We start from the raw sequence: 17262 nt of genomic DNA, 5'->3' as shown, positions 1-17262 counted from the left end.
TGACTGGCCACGTGCCAAAGGTTGCTGATCCCTGATTTAGCGTAATAAGAGGTTGCCTCTCTCCAACGCAGCCTCCTAGGCAGGATCAGAGCTGATTCTGCATTCCTTGTGCTTTCCCCATACTAAATTTCTGTTGACTTAAATGGGAGTGTTGGGGATGCAAGGAATTTGGATTGGAGCACGCAGATCTCCTGGATTTGAGAGATTTCCCTGATGACTAACAGAGTATTTTCATCCCTTTATCTTGGAAAAAACCTCCCCTTTCAGAGACTTTATTTGATGTATGAGATATAACGCTAAACACTCTACATTTACCTGAGAAAACATTACTACTCTTCCCTATTCTCACTCTAAGACTCAGTCTCTTACCAGAGAAACAAACATAAGAATGGCCATACTGCATCAGACCAATGGTCCATCTAACCTAGTATCCTGGCTTCTGACAGTGGCCAATGCCAGGTGCATCAGAGGGAATTAACAGAACAGGTAATCAAAGTGATTAATCCCCTGTCGCTCATTCCCAGCTTCTGGCAAACAGAGGTTAGGGACACTTCAGAGCATGGTTTTGCATCCCTGCCCAAACTGGGTAATAGCTATTGATGGACCTATCTTCCATGAATGTATCTAGTTCTTTTTTGAACCCTGTGATAGTCTTGGCCTTCACAACATCCTCTGGCAGAATTCCACAGGTTGACTGTGCATTGTGTGAAGAAATACCTCCTTTTATTTGTTTTAAACCTGCTGCCTATTAATTTCATTTGATGACCACCCCTAGTTCTTGTATTATGAAAAGGAGTAAACAACACTTATTTACTTTCTCCACACTAGTCATGATTGTATAGACCTCTATTATATCCCCCTTAGTCGTCTCTTTTCCAAGCTGAAAAGTCCCAATCTTATTCATCTTTCCTCCAAGAAAAAAACCTCTTTACCCTTGTCTGGCTATACTGAAAACTGAGGTACATTTCAAATTACACAATGTGGGGCTGGCATAGGAGAAATAGCAGAATTAAAGTACTTTCCACCAAAGGAAACACTGCAGGACAAGGTGACTGAGCAACAACGAATGGCGGTCAGCTCATATCAGACTGTGGGAAAAGCTATGTCTCTGATGTTGCTGAGGGTTGTTACAAGATCAAGGATGATAAGGCCATGGTGGAGAAACTAAATGAATTCTTTGCATTGGTCTTCACAACTGAAAATGTGCGGGAGATTCCCAAACCTGAGTCATTCTTTTTAGGTGACAAATCTGAGGAACTGTACCAGATTGAGGTGTTATTAGAGGAGGTTTTGGAACAGATTGATAAACTAAACAGTAGTAAGTCACCAGGACCAGATGGTATTCACCCAACAATTCTGAAGGAACTCAAATGTGAAATTGCAGGACTACTAACTGTGTAGTCTGTAACCTGTCATTTAAATGAGCTTCTGTACCAAATGACTGGGATAGCTAATGTGATGCCAATTTTTAAAAAGGGCTCCAGAGCTGACCCTGGCAATTACAGGCTGGTAAGCCTGACTCCAGCCGGACAAACTGGTTGAAACTATAATAAAGAACAAAATTGTCAGTCACATAAATTAACATAATTTGTTGGGGAAGAGTCAACATGGTTTTTGTAAAGGGAAATCTTGCCTCACCAATCTACTAGAATTCTTTGAGGGGTCAACAAGCATGTGGCAAGGGCGATCCACTTGGCAGGTCTGCAAAAGTGCAATGATGGTTGCAGCCTGTGATCTTAGAACATAAGAACGGCCATACTGGGTCAGACCAAAGGTTCATCTAGTCCAATATCCTGTCTTCTGACAGTGGCCAAGTGGATATAGTGTATTTAGATTTTCAGAAAGCCTTTGACAAGGTCCCTCACCAAAGGCTCTTAAGCAAAGTTAGCAGTCATGGGATAAGAGGGAAGGTGCTCTCATGGATTGATAACTGCTTAAAAGACAGGAAACAAAGGGTAGGTATAAATGGTCAGTTTTCAGAATGGAGAGAGGTAAATTGTGATGCCCCCCAGAGGTCTTTACTGAGCCCAGTCCTATTCAACTTATTCACAAATGATCTGGAAAAAGATTTAAACAAACAGTGAGGTGGCAAAATTTGCAGATGATACAAAACTACTTAAGATAGTTAAGTCCCAGGCAGAGTGCAAAGAGCTACAAAAAGATCTCTCAAAACTGGATGACTGGGCAACAAAATGGCAGGTGAAATTCAATGTTGATAAATGCAAAGTAATGCACATTGGAAAACATAATCCCAACTGTACATATAAAATGATGGGGTCTAAATTAGCTGTTACTACTCAAGAAGGAGATCTTGGAGTCATTGTGGATAGTTCTCTGAAATCATCCACTCAATGTGCAGTGACAGTCAAAAAAGCGAACAGAATGTTTGGAATCATTAAGAAAGGGATCGATCATAAGACAGAAAATATCATATTGCCTCTATATAAATCCATGGTACGCCCACATCTTGGATACTGAGTGCAGATGTGGTTACCCCATCTCAAAAAAGATATACTGGAATTGGAAAGGGTTCAGAAAAGGCCAACAAAAATAATTAGTGGTATGGAAAGGCTGCCATATGAGAAGAAATTGGGAAAGACTGGGACTTTTCATCTTGGAAAAAAGATGACTAAGGGGATGGGGGGATATGACAGAGGTCTATAAAATCATGACTGGTGTGGAGAAAGTAAATAAGTGTTATTTACTCCTCATAACACAAGAGCTCGGGGTCACCAAATGACATTAATAGGCAGCAGGTTTAAAACAAACAAAAGAAAGCATATTTTTATACAATACACAGTCAAGCTGTGCGAGAGGATGTTATGAAGGCCAAGACTATCAGAGAGTTCAAAAAAGAACTAGATAAATTCATGAAGGATAGATCCATCAATACCTGTTAGCCAAGATGGGCAGGGATGGTGTCCCTAGCATCTGTTTGCCAGAAGCTGGGAATGGGCGACAGGGGATGGATCACTTGATGATTACCTGTTCTGTTCTTTCCCTCTGGGGCACGCGGCATTGGCCACTGTCAGTAGACAGGATACTGGGCTAGATGGACCTTTGGTCTGACCCAGTATGGCCGTTCTTATCTTCTAAGATCACAGGCTACAAGGCACCATCATTGCACTTTTGCAGACCTGCCGAGTCCAAGGTTTTAACTGCTGACTACAGATTTGCTAAAGAGAAACCTAAGCAAGCTTCTGATGCCAACCTGATGCTGGCTCATTGTGGGGACAGTGGAAAGAACTGCATATGAAAACAGAATTAGTTGTGCGTTTTAAGAAATAGCCCTCCCACAAAAACATTTCAGTGTCATCTTCTGTGTCCCTGTTATTACCAGTTCTAAGAACACCACGTGTGAAATCCTAGTCCCAGTGACAAAGCTCCCATTGACTTCAGTGCAGCCAGAATGTGTGTCAGATATAGAATTTTTAAATGTCTTGACTTGTTGCATGTTTGTTGTTGGGTTTTCTTTTTTTGGGGGGTGGGGGGAGAAAGGGGAGGGGGCAGAGGAATTGATTAGTGACAGTCTAGCTTGAGATAGCACTAAAAGGGCCTCTTCTCCCTCGATCTTAGGTCTTGTCACCATGAAAGAGGAAAAAGGAATAATACTTGAAATATTGCATGGCAACTTGTATTATTTATTTTGGATTTATGTACAGTGTATGACATCTTGTAAACATACTAAGCTCCCAGCAAATGCATGCAATCATCCACAATGATGTTTTGTAAAGAATAACTTTAAAATTAGAAGATGTGCTCCTGCTGAAGCAAAATTCATGCAAATTTGCAAGGCTACTTTTTTTGCCAGAGGATGTTGGCAAAAATGCATTTGCTCCGATATCCCTCGACAATGTGTATTGTAGAATGGCATAGTGGACATATCTAGTAACTTATTTGCCAGTTACACCCTAGTTGAAAAACAAACAAAAAAAAAAATACCCCAAACCACAACTCCCTCCTTCCTCCCCCTCCCATACCTATAACTAACAAATATATACCAATTTTTCATCATGCTCATTTGTTTGCATCTCCATCCCCTACCCTTTGTTTGTGTCATTAGATTGTAAACCCTAGCAGGCAGGGATTGCCTCCTTTCTGTGTTTGTGCTGGATCTTGCACAATGTGACCCTAATTGTAACTGTGGCCGCTAGGCCTGAGCAAAATGTAAATAGTTATCTTCCCCACTCCCCTCACATGCTGTAAAAAAAATAGACGTTTTCTCTGGAAGTTGGTTTATCCTTTCAGTTCCCACACTTCTAAATAGAGATTTTCTTCCTTTTCTTTAATCTCTCATAACCAAAAAAGCAATGGGAATTAAGACACAGGCTATATTTGAGCTTTTTATTCAATTCTGATTTAAAATGGAGGAACAAAATCCTGTTCTAGCTTAGGCCCCAATCTTGCAAACATTTATGCAGGTATTTATCTTTACGAATATGACTGGCCACATTGACAGTGGTTAGATTCACAAAGGGACTTAGGCACCTAGAAAATCACAGGGATTCACAAAACCTGAGTTAGGTGCTCAGGCTTCCTATACCTTGAATGGAGAGAAATACATATCTAAGAATGGGCCTCACAACAGCCAGCATGCTAGGTGGCACCCCACCTAAGCTAGGCAATGCGATATAGTGAGGAGAGATGGCCCCTTTCAGAGAGGTTAGCACCGAAGTCCAGGCTGGAGAGAGGCATTTATTTCTGCTTGGAATTCTAAGCTGCGAGCCCTCTCCTGGAGGCTGGTGGCAGTAGAGCACTGCTGCTGCCAACACCTCATTTCTAACTTTTAGCCCTGTAGTTAACATGCTTACCTGGAATGTGGAAGACCACCTATTCAAGTCCCGCCTCTACCTGATGAGAAAAAGGGATTTAAATAGCCATCTGCAACCTCTGAAGTCAGTGCTCTAACCACTGGGCTATGGGATATTCTGAGGTAGGGCTCCCTCAGTCTCTCCTGTTGCAGCTGTTCCACTTTGAATAAATGTTAAATCACTGGAGCCATGCAACTAGATTCCAGGCCTTCTACACCCCAGGTGAGCATGCTAACCATCAGTCAAAAGAGTCATCCTCAGGCATCTCTCTCTTTCACTGGCCCAATGGCTTTTTAATTATTTATCCAAGGCAAAACAGCCTCAATAGGAGAGACTGAGGAAGCCACCTCTCAGAATATCCCATAGCCCAGAGATTAGGGCACTTATCTGAGAGGTAACAGATCCCTGTTCAAATCCCTTCTCCTCATCAGGTAGAGGAGGATTTCAACCAAGGGCTCCCACATTCCAGTAAGAATCCTAACTATTAGGGCACCTGCTCTCTACCCTCCCCGGCTGTTTTTTTGGTGGAATTAGGTTTTCTTTGAGCACACCTACCGGATCAGGCCTCACAGGTGAGTTAGGTAGCACAATGCCTATCTTCCCCCTGTTCAGGCACTGCACTGGAAATTAGGCTGGAGACAGGTGTCTAGATGTCTGGAGCAAGGCAGTAATGCACATACCCACAGGCAGAAATGTAAGCACAGAGGGAATCTTCGCTACAAAAACGTAGGCATCTAGTGAGTTTACTACCTACAGGGTTTGGCAGCAGCTAAGCAGGAGTTTTGTGAATACCAGAGATGCTTAAATCTGGGATTTATGGGCCTAAAACCCTGTGTGAATTTAGCCCAATGTGACTACAGATGTGGGTAAAGGTAACCCCAGCTGTAAATGTTTAGAGGATTGGGGCTTAAGTGTCTCCTTGACTCTCACAAAGCAACAGTTTCTACACATCTTTATTAAAAAAAATACAACAGTAGTCTACAGACACTATAGTTACCCCAGTGTGAGTCTATAGTTCTTGGACCATTATTTTAGAGTATTGGGTTTTTTTTTTAAATTAAGGGCACAGTGCTGAAGTTAGGATTGAGGTTGGGGCCTAGCTTCAGGAATCAAATGCTTTAAAAACCCACACCAATATATATCAAAACCTAAGCTTCAATCCTACAAGTTGAGGTGCAAGTCCTTTTTCAGTGGGACTCCATGAGGGTGTAAGCATTTGCTCATGTAGATCAGATTGCAGGATCAGGTCCTAGAAGTGATTTTTACTAAGGTCCCATCCTGTCAGCACTTAAGTACATGCTTAATTTTACTCACACAAATACTCCTGCTGAAGCCAAATGGGACTGCTCAGGTGTGTAAGAATTTGGGGTCTAAATGCATCTATTTTTTCCAAGTATATTACTTATTTGTATTACTATATGCCTAGAAACGCCAGTCATGGACCAGAGTCTCATGCTAGGCACTCTACAAATACAGAACACCAAGACAGTCATTGCCCTCAAGAGCTTACAATCTAAATACCTAACTGGCACCTTTGCTGCCCCCAATTTCACATGAGAGCATTCATGCCATTGAGGGTTATTAAAAAGCCTAGTGCTAAACAATACACCTAGATGCAAAGATTATTTTTTGCCAGTGGAAAAACAAAAAGCAAAACTCAGCAATTAAAACAAACATCTGCAGCAACATTGGTAACTAATTCATTTTTGTTTTCAGTATTCTTGTGTGTGTAGAAAAACAACAAGACAAAGTTGTTGAAAAACATACATTAGTACCAAGCTTGTATTTTAGGTGGGCCCAGCTGTCTTTAAGGCCTTATAATTGTAGATATTTCTTTGAGAAAATTCACTGCTGTCATAAGCAGGGACAACTCCAGTGAAGTCAATGGATTGACACACATGATCACCATTGGTGAATATGATCCAATAAGAAGTCCCTTTATGAGCGATGGAATCAGAGGTACTTGTGGCTGTGGGTTTTTAAATGTAATTTTAACGTTGCAGTTCTCATTGACTTCAATGGGAGTTACATTTGCACAAAGGATCCACCAAGCTCTATATGTGCATTTCTGTAGAATCTTTGAGAGCTGCCTTTTGTTTTGTGACTTTTCTAGCAGGGAAACTGCAACATGGGTTCAATATGTCCAGCAAACTGATAATGTCTTAAATGGATAATTGTTCACTTATGCTCAAAATTAAACATTTCGTTAGTCGATTTAGTGGTTAACTTTCTGTCCAAAGTTTGACAGAACTAGAATGTTAGCAAATAAAGATTAATGCTCTCTCCATGCAATTGTTTCTCTTCTCTCCTGACCCTTCCTTCATCCCAGCTTCTGATGAATCAGGTTGCTTTGATTACAATTTGTGTTATAAATTAGTACTTTAAAAATGAAAAACTTTCATTACAAACATGAATTCATTTGTTTTCATAACACTCCAGTGAGTAGTTATTCCTGTTGGCCATACCTGGAAATGTTAAGTGACTTGTGCCATGTCACAAAGGGAAGTATATGACCACAAGTGTTCCTGGATCCTAGTTCACCCTCCCCATGTATTCCTCTTCTTCCAAGCTCTCTGGAGAATATTTATAGGAGCAATTCCACTCTGAAATTTAACACTATAAAAACAATACCTTCTTACTTACTAGACATGCTTCCCTTTGTGAATTTAGTCATCTCTGCAACACAAGTTTGTATTGCTTTATTACTTTTAATGCTGCAGAACCACACAGAAAAAAGGGAGTAAACTGGATTCTCTTCTTTCTTGTGCATCATGCACAGAACTGTTTACTCGAGCCCAATTAGCTTGAATTCAGTGGAACTGCAGAGATGTAACTTTAGGGCTGTAATTTAACTGGCAGAAGCTTTATTGCAAGTGATGATGCAATAAAGGAAAAAATCCCAAATGGACTCTCAGAAGCCAGGCTGAGTTAAAGAACAATATTCACTTGTTTTTACTGCAAGACTGGGTATTTCAGCACCAATGTGGACACAAGAACAAATGGGTATAAACTGGCCACCAGGAAGTTTAGACTTGAAATCAGACGAAGGTTTTTAACCATCAGAGGAGTGAAGTTTTGGAATAGCCTTCCAAGGGAAGCAGTGGGGGCAAAAGATCTATCTGGTTTTAAGATTCTACTCGATAAGTTTATGGAGGAGATGGTATGATGGGATAATGGGATTTTGGTAAGTAATTGATCTTTAAATATTCAGGGTAAATAGGCCAAATGCCCTGAGATGGGATATTAGATGGATGGGATCTGAGTTACTATAGAAAATTCTTTCCTGGGTATCTGGCTGGTGAATCTTGCCCATATGCTCAGGGTTTAGCTGATCGCCATATTTGGGATTGGGAAGGAATTTTCCTCCAGGGCAGATTGGAGAGGCCCTGGAGGTTTTTTCGCCTTCCTCTGTAGCATGGGGCATGGTTGACTGGAGGGAGGCTTCTCTGCTCCTTGAAGTCTTTAAACCATGATTTAAGGACTTCAATAGCTCAGACATAGGTGAGGTTTTTCATAGGAGTGGGTGGGTGAGATTCTGTGGCCTGCGCTGTGCAGGAGGTCGGACTAGATGATCAGAATGGTCCCTTCTGACCTTAGTATCTATGAATCTATAAGAGACAATGACCGCAGACCCCCAGGGCAGCATTTGCACAGTTGCATTTTAGAGCAGAATTGCACTTCCAAGCTCTTTTCCTTGCACAGGGATAAGAGATCAATCCCTTTAAAAACCATGTACACACCCCGCCTCTAGCTCCTAGCTCTGCGTTATGTATTTGTTTTGTTTCTTGAATTGCAGAAGAGCCTGATGGCCCTCTAGGTCTTGCTTTCCCTTGCACAACTTTGCAAATAAACCCGCTCGCCAAACCAGCCCCTGAAAGGCTACAAAATGGATTTGTGTAAATAATACATTGATGTATTTGCAGGCCTGGCCCTTTTACTGCTTGCTCGGCGGCAGGTCCCTTCAAGGCAGGGTTTGGTTTTCTGCCTCCCGGAGGCTTTGACCTGGTGGCTTCTCTCGGATGCGCCGCCGCTCGCTGGCCACCAGGGGTCCCAGACACGCGCGGCTTCCCAGCCGCTCTTTGTCCTGCTGCTTCCGCCGCGAGGCCGCCTCCCCATCCCCTTCGGAGCCCGGGGCTGGAGCCGCGGGAGGGAGGCGGCGGCGGCCGCTGCCGACTTGTACAAGTGGCCGCCAGTCAGGAAGCGCAGCCACGCCCCCGACTCCCTCCCTCCTTCTCCTCCCGCTGCCGCGCCGGCCGGGCTGCTCCAGCCCTCGCTCGCTCAGCTGGTCAGGGACTAGCCAGCGGCTTGAGGCTGAGGAGCCCGGCTCTGGAATCGTCCTCGAATCGCTGCCTAGCAAACATGCGCCTCTGCACTTTCTCTAATTCCCTAGGCGGGAACGTAGCTGCTTGAGAAGTTGGAAAACCGGGAGGACTAAGAGGGGCGTGTAAAGCGATCCGCAGCTGCAAAAGGAGGGTGAGTGTGCACGGTGTGGCGCGAGCTCTGCTCCCACCCGGGCTTAGTTCTCGGTGGGCACGAAGGGGGTGCGCGTCTGTCTCTCGGGGTGCCGGTCCTGTGAGCGCTTGTTTCCAGAGGAAACCCCTCGAGGATGGTAGAACTCGCCCCTGTAAAAGGCGCCCCCCCCCCGCTGAAACTTGGTGGGCAATGGCAATAGAAGCTGAAGTATTTTTTTGAAATGCTAAGGCGTGAAAGAGAGACCTCCAGCGGAGGATTTGAAATGATCCAGCTCTAAACCAACCAATAGCTGTTTCAGAGTAGCAGCCGGGTTAGTCTGTATTCGCAAAAAGAAAAGGAGGACTTGTGGCACCTTAGAGACTAACAAATGTATTAGAGCATAAGCTTTCGTGAGCTACAGCTCACTTAAATGCATCCGATGAAGTGAGCTGTAGCTCGCGAAAGCTTATGCTCTAATACATTTGTTAGTCTCTAAGGTGCCACAAGTACTCCTTTTCTTTTTGCAAGTAGCTGTTTGTTTTCTTGGCTGCCCCTTTGCCCCCGGGTAACTCAAACCAGTGTCGTTCATGTTCCAAGCCCCAAGCAGTGACAATGTGGAGTACATGGGCTTTTTGACAAATAATAATAAAAAAAATATAAATAAATATGTAAAGCCACAGCATAAAAACGAAGCTAATAACTTCTGTACAGATAATTATGTTAATGAGGATTTGTAGCAGACAGCTTTTATATATAGTAGGGACGGGTACAAATCGGTTAGACCAGGCAGGATTCTGTAATGATATTCTAGTCTCCTAGGTAATTATTACGGTTTGCCTTTTGTATCTTACAATTTTAAAAAGCAACAACAATCAAGGAAACTATTTAAACATACAACTGTGAAACAAACAAATATATATTATAGCCACACACTACATATACATATGTACCCACACAAAACATGCACACACAACCATATGCTACAAACACAATTTATATATTTAAATCATTGAAACGTACAAATAAAACGCGTACTATTGCAAACATTTGAAGTTGCAACACAAAATAACAAGAGCCACAGCACTCAAGGTTTAGTCTCGTACTGCATCCCTAACTCATACCTGTATATTTTTCTCCCTATAGGATAGGGAGAGCTATGAATACAGTTTTTATGGAAAAATATGGCTACAATATTCATACCTTGGTCTTCAGTTTATGATTTTATGTGGGTCTACAGTATTTCTATGTTCATATTGCACAGTGGTTCAATTTTAGAATTCCTGTGTAGTTTCTTGTTGACTGCAAGTTTCACTATTCTTTTTAAATATAGAGATCATTATCTGTATATATGTCTCTGTGCATGAACGTTCATTGTGTGTACATATCACCTTAACTTCTCAGAAGCATTATATAATATGAATGTGGTTTTTGGTTGTGTGGGCATGAAAATATGATAGAAAACTCAATCTCAAACTATCCCTGGACATAAGGGAAAAAAGAAGCAGACTAGCGATATATATTATGTGCGTGTGTATGCATCTGAGTCAGTCTGTGTCCATGAGCTTTACAAGCATTCAGTTCAATACCGTTCAGTGCAGATTCCAGTTGCTGGTTTACAGCCCAGCAGCCAGCCAGCCAGCCAACCCACCTGTTAAAATATAACGTACATTCCAGCCAAAGCACTTGGAAAAGCAACAAAATAACAATAAGAAATAATGTGTTATCTTAACGCAAGGCATGTGTATTAACTTCTGCCTTGATGTACCATAATGGAAAATGAAGTCTTTGAGTATGAGTCAAATTGCATTTTATTAGAGGTTTGGATTAGTGACTGGTCTGTTGGGGATTTATTTGGGCAGCGAATTGAGAGTCCACATAAATGAAATATAATTTGACATATACACAACTTAATTTTTACCTGGATAAGAATGCTGTATCTATATCAGGATGGATTTCTACTTCTGGTTTTTCATAATATACTGATGTGTAACTTTAACTTTATTACCAGAAAAAATTGCAACAGAAATAAACAAGGGTTTTTTCAAGTGACTGTTTTAGCAACTACAATTAAGGCTTTTTCTGCAATTCCATTGCAAAACCAATTCTTCACCCACTTAAAAATACCCCACCGATTCTGAGTCTCAGTGTAGGAACACCGTGTCCTTTTTTATGACTTAATCTTTTTACAGTGGTTTGAAGATGTAAAGGGCTATGTATGTGTTAAATATTGCTGTCTATGACATTTTAAAAAATAGTTTGATTTAAATTTCAGAAAGTTTTAAATGTACCAGTTTAACACACTCTTGCACTCACCTGTTAAAAATGGTTTGAACATTTTAAAAAAAAAGTTTGTCAAACAGTAACTCCATGGAGAAATCGAACCATTTCAAAAATCTCTAAGCTGTGTAAAGCAAGGGCTATGTGTATACCGCACTTTTGTTGGTAAAACTTTTGTTGGTCTGGGATGTGGGGGGGGGGGGAAACCCCACATCCCTGATCAACAAAAGTTTTACTGACAAAAAGTGCCGGTGTGGCCAGCACACCTACTGACAAAGCTACCGGTCCTCGTCGGGGGCGGTTTTATTTTGTCAGTAGGAGAGTGCTCTCCTGCCAACAAAGAGTGGCTATACCGCGTACCTTACAGCGGCACTGCTGTAGTGGTACAGCTGTGCCGCTCTAAGGTGCTCAGTGTAGGCATAGCCTTACGAGAAGCAGAGTTGTAACTTTTTTTATGAGGATATTTAAGGCCTAGCCAATGCCCGTGGAAATAAGTAGAAAGATACCCACTCGCATCAGAGGGCTTTGGATCAGGCTGTTGATACATTACAATACCAGAACCCACCTAGTGCTAATCCTGTGAAGAGTCTGACATGGACAAATTCCTGTACTTGTGCTGATCCTCACTGATTTCATTGGGGCTTTGTGTGGATGCAAGGGGTCTGACTGCACTGAGTTTGTTGCAGCATCGGGGGCTGCATAATCTAAATGTACTTGCGTGATAAACAGGACTACTTTTTGAGAAGCCATTATATCTCATTTGGACACTGTAAATGGTATCAGCCATTATACAACTTGTAGTGGCTTGGTATTCCGTTACCGTCTGTTACATATATCAAGCAATCCACTTTGTAACTACTCTTTTAATGTAAGTGGCTATTTTAGCAAAAGTCAGAATAATATGGATGGATAATAACAGCCTTTAAACTTCCAAGTGATGGACTTCACTGACCTGAATGGAATAGTTTGGAGTTAATTTAGGCAATACCCACTTTAACTCAATTAGGGACCAGTTCTGCAAGATGTGGATTCAAAGATTCCTGGACTTTAAGGCCCGAAGGGACCATTGTTATCATGTAGTCTGACCTCCTGCATAACTGAGGCCACAGAGTTTCACCCAGTAATTTCTGCATTGGGCTCATAACTTCTGTTTAAGAAGTGCCCTCACTTGCCTCTCATTTCAGTGGGAATTAAAAGATGTTCAGAATCGCACCGCTCTTTTGCAGGTTTGAGCACTAAAATGAGTATTAAAAGTCCACTTTTTCACAGATCTGTCATTAAATAAGCACTGTTCTGGCATATCATAACTGTGCATATAACTCCCATTAAAGTGCATGAACACAATCACACTTCTTGTGGGATGCACACTGGTGAGAGCCTCCTGCTTCTGCCTTGGGAATGAGGATAGAAGCCTGGGACTGCCAATAAGGTAAAGAAGTGACTCCTGGAAGTGGGATAGGAGGACCCTGGTCTTAGAGCACTGTCCCAATCCACAATTCTAAAATGGCACCCAGCTGCTTGCCTTTGGTTTTCATGCCACTCTTTCACTCTTGTTGGATTCTGCCTATCACTGAGTAACAGTAAGATTCTGGGGGTCTTTCTGACTTCTTGTGGCTGGTACTTTTGGTAGTAGGAGGGGAAAACACCTTGGGCCTGATTGGATCTCACACATGTGTAAAACTGGTAAAAGTCTATGGAGTTACTCCTGATTTACTTCAGGAGAAAAGAGTCAGGATCCTTGTATTTCATGGTTTCTGCCACACATATTGTGTCAGCCCCAGCTGTCAACTGGGAAAAGAAAGCTGGAGCTGTAAAATAAAATTGTATCTCAAGGCAAACATTTTCAATAGTGGCCTCTGTTTCTGGGTGCCCAACCCCAGACTCCAGTTAAAGTCAGTGGGGTGGGAGCTGTGAATGCTCAACACCTTTGAAAATTAGGCTCATGGTGTCTGTTTGCTGTGCCACCTGAATGCATCATGGGAGATGTAGTCCTACCCAGCTGCTGAGCACACGGGGTGAACGAAGACATGAGGGACTTGAAACTACAAATCTCATGAGGCACTGCAGGGCTCAGACAGACACAGCAATTAAAGTTAATCTGAAACTAAAGGTTTTGTTCCAGGTCAACAGACAACTGAAATGTTTCAATTTGGGATTGTCAAAACATTTAGTTACAGTGAAAACTCTTTTGACATTTCCTAGTTGAATTATTTTTTTTTAACTTTTCATTCCACCCCAAATTTCAATATAAAGAAAACAGGTGTTGAAATTGGAATGCTCTATGAAATGCAAATTTCAGTTTTTAATCGGCTCTAGAATTAACCTCTCGGAGCTGGGGAAAAGAAATTCTCAAATCTTGTGCAAGAAACAGGATTTTTTTAAAAAATATTTAGATTGTCATTAAGCCAGCCAATATATTTTTATACTAAATGCCTGCCCTATTGCACTTATTTGTTCTGATGAATTCAATGGGACTACACAAATATTTAAAGATAGGCATGTGCTTAAGTGTTGTGCTGGATTGAGGCCTTAATCTTTGATGTTGCAGTAGAAAGGGAGATTGGATTGGCCCAGTTCTGGAACTGAAAAAAAAATCAGTGTTTCCAAGTCAATAAATAGCTGACATATAATTATAACTGATAATTAACCATGGGTAGAGTGCCATGTATGTAGCTTAACGAATAGTGATGTGAAAGCCACTAGCCCTTTTTCCATCACCTGTTACTTTACACTTGCATGCATTTAAGTTCAGTACGAAAAGCGAAGAGGGATTGTGGATGCTAGTCTGTAGGAAAAGTACAGCAGATGGAAAATTTAATACAAAGAAGGTAAGAAATAACTAATAAAATGTCAGCTGAAGTAACAAGATGCATTTGGGTGTGTGCTAGGCTATAATTCATTGGTACATGTTCTACTTCATATTTTTTATATATATATAAAATACATATATATAATTTTTCTTCTGTATTCTGGGGTTTACTAGCTGCACAATGTCTAAGAAACAGCAACAGAATTATATCCTGCCAATTTTTAGAATTAAGGGAAAACTCACTCAGTGATAGCAATCTGGATCTGTGTTCCTCTGCTGTATTTGCCTTTTTTTTTTTTCCTACCTCATTTTTGTATCTATTTTTAAAATGCATACGTTTATGAAGTTTGCCACAGTGAGTCTCCTGGGCTTACTCTTCTTGGCTGGAGCCATCTTTAGATAATAAGTCGTCAGACCGCCATTGATCTAGTGATGTACCTATTACTCACTATTCAGATATTGGCAAGAAAAAGAGTACGGTTCTAAATGTTTGCATCAAAAGGGCTAGGGGAAACTAGTTATATTGTATCTAATTTTTTCAAGCAAGCAACCGCATTTTCAAGTGTATATGTACTTTCTAATGATGAAATGTATACCTTAGAAAGAGTTTGATTATATCTGCTGCAGGAGAGGGAGAAGTAATAATTTATATGAATTCCAAACCTGGATTCCAGAGTGTATTGAAGGAAAGAGTAGACTTCATACTGGTCTTCATACCACCACTTCTTAATAGCAAAATGCTGGATTTCTCCAAAATACTCAGCTTTTCCTCCCCATGCGGGAAAAAAAAAAGCCACATTTCAAAAAGAGTTCTTTCCTATTTATGTACCTACATAAAATAGCCAGATTTTTTAATAGGGGTCAGTTCCCAACTGAAAAAACACAATATTCAGTGGAAAGGTAAGAATGAAATACTGTAAGCAATGTGGTGAGGTCAGTTTTCAAAGTGAAAGCTTTGTAGACCTCTCTATTAAATGTAAATGTGAATCGAGGTGGTTGCATGCTATTTGAACCTCTTCATTTCCTGATCCATTAATAGATTCTGGGTTAGAGTGATGAGGTGGGAGGTTCTGGTAGGATGGATTTTCTTCTCTCTTTACCTTGCCCGTTTTTGTTTGCCCTCCATTCCCTTGACCCCATGGTCCCCTTTTCACTTTCCTCCTGCTCCTCCCTTGTTCCTTTTTCTGCATGGTTATCACTCTCTTTCTTTTACCCACTCTCCTTCTTGCTTTCCCTTTTCCTTTTTTCCTTACTCTGTTCCCTCTAGTTTTCTGCACCTCTCGTTGGTCTTAATCAGTTTTCTCATCATTCTAGCCCTCTCTGCTAGGTTTTACATCTCTCTCCCATCACTCTTTGCCCCTTTCTTCCGAGTTCCCCCTTCACTCTTCTTGCCTCCTTCATCTCTTCCCAGTCCCTTGATGCAGTTGCTCTTTCTTGCTATTCCCATGCCATCTGGTATGTTCACATAGGTAGTCCTGCAACACTTACTAGCAAGACCCTTATGACTCTACCAAAGCCCTTTTAAATTACCTCCAATGCGTACTTAATCTTGGTCTCTAGCTGAATATGAAATATTTAAAGCTAATAAAGAATTGTCAGTGTTAATGAAGAAAAAGACTCTAGCCCCATAATATAGACTATATCCCTTCTACTCTGCAATCACCCCCACTTCGGGCAAAGGGATTGGCCTTGAACGGAGACCTGAAGGTCAGTTCCCAGGAATTCTCTAAGCAGGGAGAGGGAATGAATTTTAGAGCCAAGGACCTACCAGTGAGAATACCTGGTCTCCTGATTGTGGTTTATGGTGGCACATAGGAAAAAAGGAAGTGGGGGGGGGGCCCTCAGGTAGCCTTGACCCAAACCATTTAGGACTTTGTAGATGGCTGTTGGCTCCTTTGATTGCACTTGGAAACACGTCACAAATGCAACTAAGAAGTTGGTACAATTTTTGGAGAAGTATTATAATACGCTTCCTGTGGCCACCACTACCAAGCTGTATTCTGCAGCATCAAGAGTCTTTAAAGGTAGTTCCATGTAGGGTGCACTATAGCAGCCCAGTCTGGAGGTTACAGAATGTTAAATTGCTGTAGCCAGGTCCACATCACAGAAAAGTAGTTGCAAGCACCTTACTGGACCTATATAAAGTGAGGCACTCTTGGCCATCTCCTGGGAAAACAGGAGTAGCTGGGATCCAAAATACCTCAAGGATAGTCCAGGGAAAACCCAATCAATGCCAGAGAGAGGGACAAATTAATTCTCTTAGTTAGTCTATGGGCTGGGCTACAGAGTTCTGGCCTTCTCTCTTTACCCACAATATGACCCCCATTGATGTGAATAGAATTACTGTGCAAACTTTGTTTCTCTTATGTCCCCTGTCCCACTTTATTTTTGCATATTTCTCCTTTTTTAATCATTTACTCCTTTCAGCAGTGATACATTGCAAGTCTTTATTATATATAAACAATAGCATAGAGAGGCCCGTACAAGTAAGCACTGTTGTGTTAGATACTGTGAAATCATCTGAGCAGGCAGTCTATGCCCCCCGGAGTTTCCAGTTGAAAAAGATAAGACACCTCACAGTCATTACGGTTATACAGTTGCAAAAAAGTTAGATAAAATGCCAACCATCTCCATTTTCCTATTAACCTGGCCACCTTACATTTGCTGATTTCCCTCCCTCCCCCAGGTGTCATGGCAAAGATGGGACTTGGAATGGGGTAATGGCTTTATGGGGAGAGGGAGGGGGATATCTCATATGTAACAGACAGCATGGAAAAAGTCAGAAATACCTTTGTGAGAAACTGACATGGGTAGATGAAACTAGCGTAGTAGAGGATACAATAGAACCTCAGAGTTAGTAACGTCACAGTTACGAACTGACTGCTCAAGCACACATCATTTGGAACCAGAAGT

The 17262-nt window shown here is 41.6% G+C and overlaps 1 protein-coding gene across 3 annotated transcripts in view; it reads left to right on the top strand.

Moving 5' to 3' along the window:
• The first annotated feature begins 8957 nt into the window (after nt 1-8957).
• MARCHF3 (membrane associated ring-CH-type finger 3) overlaps nt 8958-17262 on the top strand; it is a 105277-nt gene continuing 96972 nt past the window's right edge. For 2 of the 3 annotated variants that reach the window (XM_038402070.2, XM_043514824.1), the window contains exon 1: nt 9001-9284. The gene's annotated coding sequence lies outside the window, so the exon portion shown is untranslated. Of the gene's footprint in view, nt 9285-17262 lie in introns of all 3 variants that reach the window. The other variant, XM_043514825.1, reaches the window with a different exon arrangement.

This window comes from Dermochelys coriacea, chromosome 5 (assembly GCF_009764565.3).
Source record: "Dermochelys coriacea isolate rDerCor1 chromosome 5, rDerCor1.pri.v4, whole genome shotgun sequence".
Lineage (NCBI taxonomy): Eukaryota > Metazoa > Chordata > Testudines > Dermochelyidae > Dermochelys > Dermochelys coriacea.
Note: the sequence above shows the minus strand (reverse complement) of the source record. Positions and strands in the feature narration are given on the sequence as shown.